This window comes from Thermobia domestica, chromosome 2 (assembly GCF_964235325.1).
Source record: "Thermobia domestica chromosome 2, izTheDome1.hap1.1, whole genome shotgun sequence".
Lineage (NCBI taxonomy): Eukaryota > Metazoa > Arthropoda > Insecta > Zygentoma > Lepismatidae > Thermobia > Thermobia domestica.
Window position 1 is genome coordinate 301,377,404 of NC_137455.1, and position 12,209 is coordinate 301,389,612.

A 12,209-nucleotide genomic window follows, 5' to 3' on the forward strand; every position below is an offset into this window, starting at 1 on the left:
TTAGTGATGAGATTAGCGTTTTCAAAATTGATCAACTTATTAAGTGTATCATTTAGCCAATGTTCACCAAGACAACCTTACATTCTTTCAAATCATCAGCTAAAAGTACATCCAAGTATTCGAGATTATTCTGGATTCGTTGTACATTGCGGTGAAAAATACGTATTGTATTTGCTATCCTGGGTTAAGATTTCTCGTCTGGTGTGCTAAAAAAAGTTACATTTTTTACGTCATTTGTCCGGCGGCAAACGATACTGTATTATAATCATTGCAAAGACCTGTTCCTCTTCCATTACTTAAAATTTTACAGACATGACGCTATCCTAGATTATTCAAATGTAAACCATAATGGATGTGAAATTCTCGTGAAAGACTAATTACATATAATACCTGTACACTTTTAAAGCGAATACAAACTTTACTAATGGTGCTATATGTTTTATGTACTTCTGAGCTAACACAAAAACTTTTCGATATATTATGCCGGTGTGACAGATTAACTACAATTATATTTGTGTTAGAGTGCTGATTGTAGTCTTGAAAACAATAGCAGAATCTTGAGACTTAGCATAATGGAATAGCTTCAGTGCAAACGGGAACGATACGATATTGATAGAAAACAGAATGTAAATTTAGTTGTGTATATAAAAAGAGAAATATAACATTCACATCTACTATACAATTAACATCATTTCACCACAAAGATGGAGAATGTATTAAAGGCACATTTTGAACAAAAATACGCAAGATGCAAATAATCTTTTTTTTAGAAACTCACTCTTAATTTAGCCGTTACTTACTTTCAATTTTATTATATGTTTTAGTCTTAAGCTGTTGTTACCAAACATAAACATTATATAATGTTTGATCTGACCATATGGGAGTTTTGAATCTCATATATCATGTACGGATCAGAGTGTATACCATAGAATAGCAGAGTATTCTATGTCTGAACCACTTAATGGTGAAAACGAATTCCAACTAATGATGGGCAGTGGGAATATTCCGGGTGGGAAGGAATTTTAAAAATGGGAATATTCCCGTGTATTTTCCCTGGCCTATAAATTTCCGGGTAGGAATTTATTTGCATTTCTTTACTTTATCTTCCAAATTATAAGAACCGTATGACTAATTACGTTATTTTAATATATTACTTCTAGGTTTTAAAGAATGTGGAGATTAAAAATTTAAAATTATTTGACGGTACTTTATATAACTAATAATATTTTTAAGTTCATTTCCATTTGCATTAAAAAGTAAGGTAATTGTTTAGAATTGGGAGGCCAAAACTAACAAAAAGTAGGATGATTTACGAAAGAAATGAGTTGATAGTGATCTTCAAGTAGTCAAGAAAGTACCGAACACATTTTTTTAGTGCAGTAGGGGATCTATACAAAACGGAAAGTTAAGTGCAAGTGATTTATGTGAGAAAAGAAAGTGAATTGTTGGCAACGAAGATAGAAAACAACGTGCCCTGCGGGACTCTAACCCGCCTTCATTCCCTAAAGCTCGCTCTGCAACGCTGTCTGAATTTAATGTTGGTAACGTAATTTGACGTATGAAACAATAAAACAAGCGCATCGGAATAGAATATTGCAAAAAAAAAAAAAAGTATGTGCAAAAGCTGACCCTCAATGCTAAGGAACAGCCAAAATTAGCAAAAACTAATTTACAAATGATGATAAGGATCCATTTTGTAAAGTAATTTAGAATTAAGTAGAAATAGAGATGAAGTACTATTAATAAACCCTGAACCACCATTAGTAATAGACGTCGGTCTGTCTCCTCTCTCTGACTGAAGCACTCCGACTTGTTTTACATGTGGATTAACGTATGGAATTTCAAGAAATAGGTAGAATAAAAGGTCGTGCATGGCAATGTTACGTGCTAAAATATAAAGATAAGTATCTTGCAAATTTTGTGTATTTGGTCTAGGAATTAATTCGTGCGGTTGGTACGCACACATTGAAGCTGTAGTACAAACACAAAATACATAAATACCTTAAGAAAAATGTTGTCCATCGCTAGCCACCACTTTCGCCCATCTGTCAGGCAATGTACGGATTCCGTGGCGAAAGAAGTCCTCATCCTTGGAAGCGATCCAGTCAGAGACCCATGTTTCGATATCTTCTGAAGAAGTAAACCGCTGTCCAATCAAATCGTTGTTCATGCAATCGAACAAGTAGTAGTCCGAAGGAGCAACGTCTGGTGAATACGGCGGGTGGGGTAAAAATTCCCATCCGACATTTTCTAAATAGGTTTTGACCGGTTTTGCGACATGTGGGCGAGCGTTATCATGTTGAACAATAAGTTTATCATGTCTGTTCTCCCATTCTGGTCGTGTTCTGGCCAGAGCTTGCTTCAAACGCATTAATTGTCGTCGATAACGTTCTCCATTCATAGTTTCACCCGGTTGCAGCAGCTCATAGTACACCACACCTTTCATATCCCACCATATGCACAGCATAACCTTTGCACAGTGAATATCTCGTTTTGGTTGTGATGGACCTGGTTCACCTGGTTACACCCAGGCCTTTTTTCGTTTAGGGTTCTCGTAATGGATCCACTTCTCATCACCCGTAATAATTCGATGCAGAAACCCCTTTCTGCTCTGTCGTTGATGCAGCAATTCGCAAATGGTTTTTCGTCTTTCAATTCATGTGGAACCCAATGTGACATCTTTTGAATCCTTCCCATGGCTTTCAAGCGTTTGGAGACTGTTGTTTGATCAACGCCTAATACTGCTGCAAGTTGTTCCTGCGTTTGACATGAATCCTGCTCGAGCAATGCTGTCAATTCTTCGTCTTGAAATTTTTTTTGGCTGTCCAGCTCGCTCTTGGTCTGCCAAGCCGAAATCACCACTTCTAAACCGTGCAAACCACTTCTGACACGTTCGCTCAGCTAGAGCATGGTCACCATACACTTCCACCAAAATACGATGACTTTCAGTCGCACTTTTCTGCATGTTAAAGTAATGCAGCAGGACACCCCGCAAAAACACTTTATCAGGCACAAATTGCCCCATGTTCACTTAACTACAAACTGGTGTTGTTGACGCTTTAATCCACTGCCCTATACTACGAACGATACGCGATGACAGGGGTTTGCAACACATGTGTGGATACACGGAACTGTGGGACGCTCCGTTCGTTGCGCCATCTCTTGTCCACCCGCACGAATTAATTCCTAGACCAAATACATAAATATGTATGCTCAAATGTTAATAAATTGGTGAGACAGGTATCTTCTAGCATTTACCCAATCTACATAGTTTATAACATTTATAAATTTAATGTGTTTATAATATCAGTAATATAGTCATGTTGAGAAAATCCACTTACATATAAATTTAAACTGTTACTATGTTATTTGTCACACATATTTAATTGATAGAACATATTGTAAATAAATATACATTTATGCGTACCCTCTAAATATAATGATGTGTTAATAAAGAAACATAGTACCGTTCAGAATATACATTTTAAAGAATCATCTGTGGACAACAGTAATAATATGCTGTGATATAAAAATTAATTCTACTTTGAAATCACAATATAGTAACAGAAGGCAATTTTCTTTCTGATTGAACATAAATTCCCGGATAAATTCCCATTTTGGGAATCTTCCCGGGAATATTCCCAGGGAATATTTTCGAAAAATATCTTCCCGAGAATTTACCCATCACTAATTCCAACAAAGATCCATCTTAGATGCTTTATTAATTTTCATTGGTTACTGACCTCATATCTACAATTTTTATATTATTGAAAAGGAAATGGAATTATGGTGGATCTATCGATGATACGTAACTCCAAATCCACTTGTTTTATTACGGAACAAATTCTGTGTCAGTACACTATAAAACTGAAACCATTTGGAGTCTGAAGTATTAACATATTATGATTTTTCAATTTAATTAAAGCAACTAAGTGAATATAGATAAAACTAAATATTTACGAGTTTAAATAATTTGGTTTTAATTAGCACTAAAAATCGAACATTTTAACTTCGAATGGCACAGGAAACTTAACAAAAGGATTGGTAGAACTTAGATATATCATCAGATATAAACTTATATTGTTTGCTGTTAAAGTTATTTTTTGTTAGAAAGGTAAATTATTTTTAAAGGATGACTGACTTCGATGTTTAGATTAATGGCGTTTGTTGACAAAAATTCGTTGCTCTATCTTCTACGAGGTAATTTTATTCTTTTTATCTTGAAGACTCTGTACTACAGTTTTGCTTTTCTCATCATTTTCTGAGTTCCACCCCTTCATTACCATATTGCTCCTTCTTGTAAAACACCTTCCATGGTATTGAATATAGTGTTTATATAAAAAAAATATGTAACACTATGTTCTCCGAATAATACCTCTAAAATTGTTAATTCAGAAACACACAGCCTTTAGATAACAGTCAAACTTCTTAATGGGAATCAAGAAATGTTATTTTTGTGTTGCAGGTACAAGGTTATTATTATTAACTGTTGGGAGTTTTCATAAAGTATTCTGTGAGCTACATAATAATTAAACAGAATGAATATGATAGAAGCAACTATAGAAACATAAATTAATAAGTTCCTCAAACTATTCAAGTACAAAACCTAGATTTTAATATATGAAAAACTAAATTAGAAAATCATATTTCGATACAGCTCAAGAAACATTGTTCTACTAGGTTATCCTTCCAGAGAAAAATATACAATGTATCATCACTAAGCCTATAACAACAAATTAACTGTATTTATGATCGAAAATCAGCATGCAGTTCACAAAAAAAACCTTAAGGTTTACAATCGTAATGAATATCACATATTACTCGTTCTTCCATTTCGTTTACATGTAATCTTAAAAGAAAGCAAAGACATTCAACCTGCACCAAATATTAATAATAATAGATGATGTTAAAATGCAGATTCCTGTTCTTCAGTATCTCATGAATAATACATTTGAAATACAAAACCTAAATATGTACATCATAAGAAACATTTGTCATAAGCAGGGCCCGGATTGTTGGCCTAAATTTTTCTAGAAACTGCCGTATAAAATGGCACTAAAATTCTTGTAAAATGCCCCTAAAATTCACAAAAATTGACCTAAACCTTGCGTTTTCTTTAATGTTTATTTCGTAAAACATTGACAGTTTTTAAATATCCATTGGAATTTAATTAACGTTTGTCACTCATATTCAAAAAGTTTTGTTTCAGCTAGTTGCAGTCTATTGATCATGTATGTTTGTTGATCAGTCCATTTTACGGCATTGTAAGTATTGAAAGCGTCAATTCGCTCCCGAGTTGAAACTAGGAAGCACTCTTAAACAATAAAAGTTCGCAAGTGTAGACTACATGAGAATGATAGATGAAACCCTGTTTAAAATCTTTTTACACCTTCTAATGCATTTTTAGTTATTCAGGTGATCACATCCTTTGTGGTCAACAACCCAAAACTATCTGTTTGGACATATACTAACCCCCACCTTTCGTTAACCACTTACAGTTTAGTTTTCATTAGCTTGTTAAGAATGCAGTTTTTTCATACCCAATAGTCAGGAAGCAAGAAAAGAGATTATTCAACTTCGTCTTTTCCACAATTGTAAACCGTGTTCATTTAAAGATTTCCTTATGCAGAAGAAAAAATAAAAAGACCATAAGTGACCTAAAAGTTACCTTAAAATATTAAAAAATGACCTGAAATTTCAAAACGGCAAAAAGTGACCAAAAGTTGACCCCAAAAATATATATTTTTAGAATCTAGAGTTGATGGATAACGTTTTCATTAGAATTTGCCTTGTTTTATTCGTAACAGAAAAAAGTTGACTTGTCAACAAAATCCGGGCCCTGGTAATAAGTCTCTCTGATATTAATCGTAAAGTCAAAATATGATCTACCAAGGACAGAAATAAAATGGTTACATGGACTTTTTCTAAATAAAGAAAGGGAAAAAAGTTTCCAAACCAGTTAAATATCATCAGTCACTTAATGCCGGTAATAGCACTTTAAAGAAAAATTGTTACAGACTAGAGACTATCTTCCACCACACACAATATATACACTTTTGTGAGACACAGAGATGGTATATTACAATTTCCAGGTCTTCTATTGTATTTAATTTAATGTATTTTTTGTTTTGTCTTCATAATACAAATATTTGTAGTTACGAATGTAGTTATATCAGAAGCCTGTTTCTTTATACTTTCTCATTATACCTTCCAGGCAGAGTCTCCTAGTTTGAGAACCACTCCTTCAAGTGATCCACAGCTACTGGCTACTTTTATTCCTCTTTTTGCATTTTCTTTACTTCAACGTTTATACTAAAAAACTCATATACAAGTATCGTATTGTTATTTGATATAAAATAGTTTATTTTCTCATATTTGGATTCTTATTAGAAGGTTAAAAAATTTCATCTATATATAATAATGACTTTATATGCCAAGTTTAATCAATTACTTTCGCCCAGAAGTAAAATGTTATTATTCAGGAAATGTAATTCTTGTTTTCTCCTTTTGATATGTGATCGCACTAAAATACATATTTTATAACTTCCTTTCGTTGGTTGTGATTCTTTAATGGCACTTTTCTAATTATGGTAAAGACGCGAGCAAAAAATGCATTCACACTTCACATGTTGTACCTTAGACAACAAACGATACAGTTAAGGTTGGCTGCTTGAGAACTACATAAGGCCTTATAAAAATGCATTAATTTGTTCTAAAGTTGTCAGTTTAGGAAACGTCAAAAATAGCAAAATGTCTACGACTCTATGGCGAATAAGACAGTCGGGTAAAAGACACCGCTTAGTATCTACAGATTGATTGATGTTATTAGAAAGTCACAAAACCTCTTATTTAACATTAGACATACGAAGGAAAAGTCATTGTTGCTCAAACATTTATTTTATTTCACAGGTTACAGTATTTTGTAAAATCTCTGAACGTTTAAATTATTCGTTTCAAGGTTATATTTACTTGTGTTAGTTATCAGTTTTGAGAGTTCTACTAAAATTTATGAATATATTTTTTATCTGCAAAATGGTCGTGGTTTATATTTTTAAAATGTATTATTATTGTTTTACATATACACATTAAAGTTAACAACAATATTTTCCGAAGTTATATTACTTGTTTCCAGATTCTTCGGAACGGAAAACAAGAAAGAAATGGTAAAATGAAAAGATTGATGAGGAAAGAAACACAATCTAACAGTAACAAAGTGAAAACAAGATTCATATTAGAAGCTTATATGATACCAAAAATTCTCTATTTTTGATGCTATTACTTTCCTGATATACGAGTGAATATTGTAGTTGCCTACCAAATAGCCATTTTGGATTCAAATTTCTGCTGGACTTGTCTTGAAGAAGGCTATAGGTACCGAAATAGTCACAATCAACGACTTGCGGTACACGGCATTGAATACAGTTCCGGTGATGAAGTGTTTTCAACAATTGCACAGGCCGGTAGCCAGACCAAAAATGTATTGAGGGACCCGGTAGAAGTAAGTGGGGCCCGATCCAGCCATATTATAGTTCATCATCATATTATACTTCATTTGCAAGCCTACTGTGAACATTTTAGAGGGCCAATAAACTTTTAGAGGGTCTGGTCCTCTAGACCCTCTGCATACTGGCCTGATTGAACGAATACCGTATGTATATCAACGAATTCGTGTTGAAAAAGGCAACCGACCGATCCTAGCGTTAGTCAATTCTGGTTACCCAGTTCCGATATAAAATATTTATTAAACTTTCCAGGGTAAGGTGCTTCCAGAAATTACACACATTCAACATATATATCAGTCTATTACCCTTGAAGAAAGAAAACGATTAATGACAAAATTAGTCAATTCTATTTACGATATTCAGTATACGATATCAAAAACAATTTAAAGGCGTAAGGTGTTTCTAGAGATTGAGCACATGCACCAATATGTTTTTCAACTGTTCTTGACAAAACAAAACTTTCGGTAACGGAATTATTCACTTTCATTCAACAATCTTCAATTTGCACACACACAGCTTATCTATCATTTAACTTATCATCATGAAAGAAAGTGATCTCTAACGTAATTCCGTTAACCTCAAGTGAACCACTTCCAGCATACGGTACAGTTTTTGAAGTATGATGTCAGGAGGAGTTAATTGATGTATATTTTAGGTGTGTCTAATCGATGGAAACACACAACTACCGGAAATTCTGAAAACTGTATTAGATGTCGAATACTGGAAGTGATTAGACAAAACTGACCGATCCTGTAGGGATAATTTCTTTTCGGCAAGAAGTGCTAATGGTATATATGGTGCGTGTGTGCATTTGATGGAAAGATTTCACTCCCTTAAACTGTATTAGATACCTTACTGCCGACGTGGTTGACCGAAAGTAACTAATTTTGGTACCGCTCCCTTTCTTTCACCAAACCGAGTTGATTGATATATTTGGTACATAGGTTCAGTCGTAAGAAATTATCCTGAAACGAAAACACTTTTAGGTACCGTGTAAAGGAACTTATGCAGAAAAAGTGATCAATTCTGGTACCGATCACTTTCTTTTTTTCGTTAAGATTAATAGAATGATATATATCTTATAATTTTGCACCCTTTGGAAATTGTCTACACTTGAATACTCTATTAGGTATCGTATAGCGGAAGCAAGCAATTCCGTATCCTTGAGTTTTTTCGGTAACACCTGTTAGTTTTTATATATGTTGCATTTTGGTAATCGCTGGAAACATCACACACCCGGAAAGTGTATTTTTCCGTTATTATTATTAATAATAACAATAACTATAATAATACCAATAATAACAATCTAATATAAATAAAATAAAGAATTTGTGTGTGTCTGTCTGTCTATGTGTCTTTGTGTATGTGTGTGACCTGGGAACCGGACAAGTGGACCGAGAATTACTAAATTTGAGTCGCGGGTACCTTGGTCTAAGCCCCAGACTAAGAGGGAACGTTTTTTGTTTAAAATTCGAACTAAGAGATTTCAGGGGTGCATTTACCTGGACATGTAATGTAAAAGTAATAGGAAATCTCATATGTTAGTTTCGAGTTTATAACTTTTTGAATCAGGTGGTTCTCAGAGGGTGTGTTAACTAGGACGGGCCTGGGGACCAGACAAGTTGACCGAGAGTTACCAATTTTGGTCACGGATACCTTGCTCCAGGCCCCAGACCAAGGTAAAGCGTTTCTTTGAATTCGAACTAAGGATTTTTATGTGGCGTTTACTTGGACATGTAATGTTAAAGTAATAGGAAATCTCCGATATTAGATTTGAGTTCACTGAGTTTTCGAGCTTACTGAGATCAATGGTAACATTTCCATTAGCGATTACTTGCCGATTCAGCTACCATTGTGGGCCGCGGTGGCTCAGTGGTAGAGCGTTCACCTCTGGTGCACGGGGTCCCGGGTTCAAACCCAGCTCCCGCCAGATGAGCTTTGCGGTGGAGAAACACCGTATGCGTGGGTTTCCTCGGGGTTCTCCCGTTTCGTTCCATATTCTCTATTCCACTATTACATTCATTTCTCATAATCACCGTCTCCTTTAGCCTCACCGGTGTAACCGTGCAACCAAAACTAAAAATTTCCCTTCATGTCATTTTTTCAGCTACCATTGTATGCAAGCTGTTGATCAGCGCGGAGAAAGGGGTTGATGCCGAGACATGTAAAAATAGCCAAAAATGCTGGTATTAGTGTCAAATCCACATTTTTCAAGCTCGCTGATCTGAATAGTTACACACCCCACAGGCATTTACTCTCAAATGCAGCCCCCTTAGATGATAAAGAATGGATATATTTAGCTAATAATAATAATAATAATAATAATAATAATAATAATAATAATAATAATAATGATAATAATAACGTTTTTAACCAAATTGATTCAGGAGGCATTGAATTGTGTGATTTTCAAAATTAATATTAGTTTATTTCGAAGTATTATTAACAACGAAAGTAAAGTATTATATTTCTGGTGGTGAAGGTATTTGTTAATGTATATTTTTTATTTATAAAGTAGACAATATATAAGGAACAGCCCGAAAGCTTTATGGCATGGATGTTCTTTCCTTATCAAATAATGTTTGTTTGGTGGTTTCGGGTACGATCGAAGCTTCAGAATTAGAATAAATGTAAGTAACATAAATGGAGCAAAGGTTCTCTTCAATGTTTCCAGGCGTTCAGATATCCCTTTTCCATTTGTTCTACAAAGAAAATTTTTCAAAACGAAACGAGCGTACAGATTGAAACTCGTCTTTGTTCCAGTTAGGAGTTCATTTGAGCGGATACCCTTCCTAACTGCTTTAACCGGTCTTAACCAGACTTGATATAGTGATTTCAGAGCTAGCTGAGTGTCGTTATTGAGCAAAATATATTAGGGAAACAAACACGGAAACACGGAAACATGAATCACAACATACAGCCTGTTGTTTTTGTCTTCTGTTGTCTTACCAAGTAAGAGTCTCTCTGTTTCCCGTGCTTCTTACACGGTTTGAATAAATTATTGTGGATATTCCTCGGGCAAACTTTATATATTTTGTTATTTAACTGGAATCCACACCTTTAGAAGTTTAAGGTGAATTATATTACTAATCGATCTGATTTTCTCATATCACCATTGGTTCAAGCACGATCTCGCGAATAACATGCATTTTCGTTTGTGACAAATAATACTTTCATTAATGGGGTGTTTACACGGCTAACCGAGATATGTCACTGCTGGTCAGGCCATTCGTTTGCCTTGGACGAGTTGGCGCTTTAAGCCCGTACTATTTTGATTACGGATACTCGCCAAGACACACTTTGAAAATTTTTGTCAAATCCATTTTAACATACTTCAGGCTCTACGAAACAATTTAATTAAACATCCAAATCGACAAACGTTGGCTTTTGTTTTATACAACAATGAAACTGACTGTTCTTGTTGTGGTAATCCGCTTCCGCATCAATCAGTATTGGCTACCTTTGGAACGGAGATAGATAACACCACTAACGAGCACAGTCTTTATTAATTTTCCCACTATATATACGTTCCGAATAGTAAACGCTAGTTAAAGTATTAAAACTATACAAATTGACCCATTCGTCATTATAAATTTCAATATAACATTTACTGAAAACACTCATTCTAAGGATAAACACTATCTAATACGTGAAACTAAGAATATTAATCTCTAAATTCTTCGTCAGTCTATCAATTATCTCGACGAAATTTTAGTTTTAGCTGTGCTGAATAGGAATTTAAAATTTGATACCATGTAAGAATAATTCATAGTTTTTTGAGTACGGTAATTAAGTTTGTGTTGAATTTTACACTTGCTGTCCGTATTAGATAAGCATGTACTTAATTTTATCTTATATATAAATGCATAAATAACATATTGAATGTTAATTATACTTTAATTAGTGTTAACTGTTCACTGCGCGGGGCCCCTGGCAACAAACCGGATTGATGATCTAAAAAACGCCTCTTGTAGAAAGAAGACCTGTGGATGTGTGAGCAAGCAAATGGGAAATTTATGATAACTACGAATTCATCAGGGTTAAACAAGAAAGCATGAGACTGGAAAATAGACAGGTTTCAAGGATAACAAATGGTAGGTCTATATTATTGTCGTATATCGTTTGTGTTCAAAGAAAACGGCCATACGGTACACCATTGTAATTCTGTCACGAAAGAAAATGTAGTTGTTTCGGGGGTCTGCATCCTTTACCACTTGCTGTAATGGATACTAAGAAAAAATGAATTCAAACAATTTCCACGCAGTTCGTTAATTTATTATTATTAATTAAGCTATTCAAGTTGAAAATATTATCAAAATTAAAATGTTAATCAGAAACGAAACTCGAAAAAAAAAGAAGGAGAAATTTCTCTACGAAATTTTACGAAATAAAAGAATTATGACTAGATCCATATATGCGGCATATCACGGGGACCCGTGACCAGGATGGCTAGCTGAGATATTAGTGCGTTCGACGGCTTACTATTTGTTTTGAGTTCGAAGCTCACTTAACCTTATAAGTTTTCTTTGTGTAGAAAAAATTTCTTCCAAATTACATTCTTGCAAATAATATACGATATATATATATATATATATATATATATATATATATATATATATATATATATATATATATATATCCGTTGGTAACAAAGGTGACGCGTAACCCCATCTCGTATTATTCTGTTCTTAACACTAGAAATATTAT